The sequence below is a fragment of the Tenrec ecaudatus genome, chromosome 15 (assembly GCF_050624435.1).
Source record: "Tenrec ecaudatus isolate mTenEca1 chromosome 15, mTenEca1.hap1, whole genome shotgun sequence".
Taxonomy (NCBI): Eukaryota; Metazoa; Chordata; class Mammalia; order Afrosoricida; family Tenrecidae; genus Tenrec; species Tenrec ecaudatus.
Window position 1 is genome coordinate 30,981,365 of NC_134544.1, and position 4,172 is coordinate 30,985,536.

Sequence of the window (4,172 nt, forward strand, 5' to 3'; positions counted from 1 at the left end):
TCTTTCCCATATGCCCCCCCCCACCAAGTCAGTCCAGTTGGTTTCTCCTCAGGATTGTTTATCCTGCCTATCATACACACACACACACACACACACACACACACACACGCGCCAAACACTTACCTTTGGGTTAAAAGTCTATTTTGGAGGCTCCTCAGGGACTTCGTGTCTTTGATACTCTGTTGTGCTATCTTTATGATTCACCCCACTTGGAGGAGGGGGGTTTGGACTGGACATACTTCCCATACTGTGTTTCCCATGTCCCATGTAGCATTGTGGGTCATTGAGGGGGACATTATATCCCATGGTGGGGCCAGCCCTGTGTTCCTCTCTGTGCAGTGGATGCTCTGAGCAGGAATATCATCCTCAAAGCTCAGTGGGCCAGAATGAATTTCTCTCTCTCCCTCGCGATCTATCAATCCTGAATTTGAAGTACTCTTTTATCCCACCCACCTTCCCAAAGAAAACTAGGATTTGTATTAATTGTTCAATTAATGGGCTGAATGGATTGCTGAAAGGACAAACCAGTCTGGAGTTTAAGAAGCAAGGCAAGAGATGGCAAGACTTCATCTTATATACTTTGGACATGTCGTCAAGAGAAACCAGTCCCTAGAGAAGGATATCATGTTTGGTGAAGTGGAAGGACTGACACAGTGGCTGCATCACTGGGTGCAGGCGTAGGAACCTCAGTGACAATGGCGCAGGACTCTACAGTATGTTGTTCTGTTGTGCACAGGGTCACGACGGCTTGGAGTCTACTGATAGCACCGAACAACAACAACAATCAGTTTACACTACTGAAGCCTGCTGTTGTGTATGCGTTACATCCCCAACAACTGCTCTGTGGGGAAAGATGAGGCTTTCTACTTGTATGAGCACTGGCAGGCTCAGAAGCCCACAGGGGCAGCTCTATTCCATTCTGCCAGGTGAATGTGAATCAGAATCGATGCTTTCACTGAGGCAGTGAGTGAGCTGTATGTCAGTAGGCGTGTTAACTGCTGCCTCCCGTGACAAGCACCCTCCAGCGGGAGCAGCCGAGCACCAGCTAGGCCAATTCTGGAGAGTAGGGAGAGTCATGGTATGCAAGGGCCTCTTTAAACAGGTTTTGGGGTCACCACAGGGAGACAGCTCTTTTTAGGCCTTGAGGGCATTCTCTTTAGAGGGGTTCCTGAGGAACATCATTAGTGGGAAAGGGAATGGAAGGATGAGGCATGGACCAGCTGAAGCTGAGTTGAGAACACCACTCAGTGAACACATCCATTCGCATCCATCTGTAGGCAGAGAAACAATAATTGAAGTAGAATCCATTCACTGGCCAGAATGGGGTACCGAAGACTTCTTGGAGGCGGTGACTGAGAGGTTTGCCATTGAACAAAATCTCCCAAAGGTCTTGGGTGGAGACTATCCACTGACAGTGAGCTGGGGTAGGAGTTGTACCCTTGCTACATTTTATGAACCAAGGCAGATTGGAGCAGGAAATATGAGAGTAAATTGAAGAGCTAGAGTCAATTATAACTTGGCATTCTGTCCATAGATTGGGTGATCATCGTATGTATGATATGACTTTCACAAAGTCTGACCAGAAGAAAACTAATCTGTTTTTCTCCATAAGGTTCCTCAGTCTGTCATTCAGCCTCATCATCTCCCTGAGGAGCGGATAATGGGTTTGAATCTACAGCCTTGTCGTTAGCAGTCCAACACTTAACCCAAAGCACCATATTCGCCTCCATCAATCAGCACCTTGCCACAAATTGGCTGGCAGATAGCTGGCTCTATCCTTCAGCATCCGGGACCCTGGCCTGTAGAGGAAGGAGCAGGATGTAAGGGTGTCATGGTGTGAGGAGGGAGAAGGTAAGGAAGGCGTTTGGGTTTTGAAGTCCAGTCGCTGGCAAGTTTCTGAAGTGGGACACGTGACAACGCCGACATCAGCAGAAGTGACTGCAGGTAAGGGCCTCTGGATACCACGTGAGTGGCTAATTATGGGTGCTAAGGATATGGACAAATGTTCCGATCTTCTTTGCACTTTTCAAATTCCCTTAAAACATACAGCGTGACAAATGTCACCAGAGAGGCATTAACTAAACGCTAGAGGAATTTTAAAGGTTGAAATTCTATGATTTCATGCCTGACCTTTTGTGGTTGAGAGGAGAAACTGAGTGACAACCAAAGATAGGTTTGTAGACCCTTCTCCCTGGCATTCTTATATTATTCTTGTTACCTTACTTGATTGCCTCCGTGTCATATTATATCTCTGTCTTTTCGCTTTTACCAGGTGAGATTTCAATGATGTCCCTAATTGAGCATAACTCCTCCATCCCACCTTTTCTAGAAGTATCTATAATACACGCATGGCTTTTTAATGAAACAACTTCCTAGAGCATTTTACTCCAAAGGGAGAAGAATGTGCCTGTACTTATAGAGTGAAGTATTAGAGGCTTAAACAAATGTTAATTATTTACATTGAAGCAAGGACCCTCAGCCAGAAATCTGTAGTTAACTGATTCAATTCCGAATATTCCCTTGAATAGGATGTGTCTAGTATATCACCCCTGCATGGATTCAAAGCCCCCTTCTTCCTTCTGAGGTAGTGAGTTTCCTTTGCTCTAGACTTGCAATGTATTGGCTGATGATGCTATTTTATCTATCTTCATCCTAATGCAAACAGCACAAGCCAAAATGATCAATTAAGACTGGGCGCAGGCATCCTCAAGATATGAACAGGAATATTACCTTAAATAACAAATACCACTGTGGTAATCTTGGACACATTAAAAAAATACTTCTCAAGGTTACAGTTATTTCAAGTCAAAATAAGAATGAAATGTCTTACCTATTTAATTATTCACCTTTCTGGAATCAAATTAAAGAGCCTGGTGGCATGGTTGAGTTAACTTTTGGATTACCACAGGTTGGTAGTTCAAACCCATCAGCTATTCCGTGCGAGAGAAATGAGGCTGTTTGCTCCCTTAAGGATTTATGGCCTCAGAAACCCTATATGCAGTTCTGAGTCTGAATTTACTCCATGGCGGTGGTTTCAGTGGGAATCAGTTAGGCTCTGAATGTTGTAATTCTCTGAACATTAAAAGTGTTGTGAATGAGGCTGCCCAGCGTGCTGCCTGACGCCCGGGAGCCACGAAGGAAGGACCCTGTGGATCCTGTTCCGGATCAGGTTGGGCGCGGGCTCCGGAGAGCTCGGGACTTGGCTTGGACTTGCACCCTTAGCTAGAAAGGCGACCTGGTGGCAAGATGTCAGGAGTAAGGAGATGGCTGACTCACCAGAAGATCTAGCTCCAGAGTAGGCAGGTGGGAGCGCAGCCCCAGCGGTTCCCGAAGGCAGCTCTCTGGTGGCAGAAGGGACATGGCCTCGCTGGGACGGAGCCCTCAGGCTCTTCAGCTCATGCTAGCCCTGATCAAGCCCGATGCAGTTGCTCACCCGCTGATCCTGGAGGCTGTTCATCAGCAGATTCTGAGCAACAAGTTCCTGATAGTTCGCATGCGAGAGCTCCTGTGGAGAAAGGAAGATTGCCAGAGATTTTACCAAGAGCATGAAGGGCGCTTTTTCTATCAGCGACTGGTGGAGTTCATGGCCAGCGGGCCGATCCGAGCCTACGTCCTTGCCAACAAGGATGCCATCCAGCTCTGGAGGACACTGATGGGGCCCACCCGAGTGTTCTGAGCACGCCACCTGGCCCCAGATTCAATCCGCGGCAGTTTCGGCCTCACTGACACCCGAAACACCATTCAGGGCTCCGACTCTGATTTCAGCCAGCAGAGAGATCGAGCCTTCTTCCCTGACTTCACCCAGCAGCGCTGGTACAAAGAGGAGGAGCCCCGGCAGTGCCATGGCCTGGATGCTGCCACCCAGAGAGAGGCTCCGCACCAACCTGATGCAGGCTTGTCGGCCAGTGAAGATGCTGCCTCGCTTTTGGCTCTTAGACTTCTGGATAAAGGCACTATCCCTTGACCAAGGGAGGAAGCCCAGGAGCCTAGGCACCTCATCACTGCCACCTCCTCCAGAATCTAGCTCTCTCTCTACCTCTTCCCTGAATGGCCGCAGTTGGTTCACAAGAATGGTCGCCGGCTGAAGCTGCTCACCTGTCCGGCGCCTCCCTTCGTTGAGAACAGTCGGAACTTGCCTAATTGATTTGCCTGGGTGGCAGTGACTCTGTAGA

General features: G+C 48.2%; 1 pseudogene; it reads left to right on the forward strand.

Annotated features, from left to right (window-relative positions):
- The first annotated feature begins 3,311 nt into the window (after positions 1-3,311).
- Positions 3,312-3,964, forward strand: LOC142428112 (nucleoside diphosphate kinase 6 pseudogene; annotated as a pseudogene).
- The last annotated feature ends 208 nt before the right edge of the window (positions 3,965-4,172 follow it).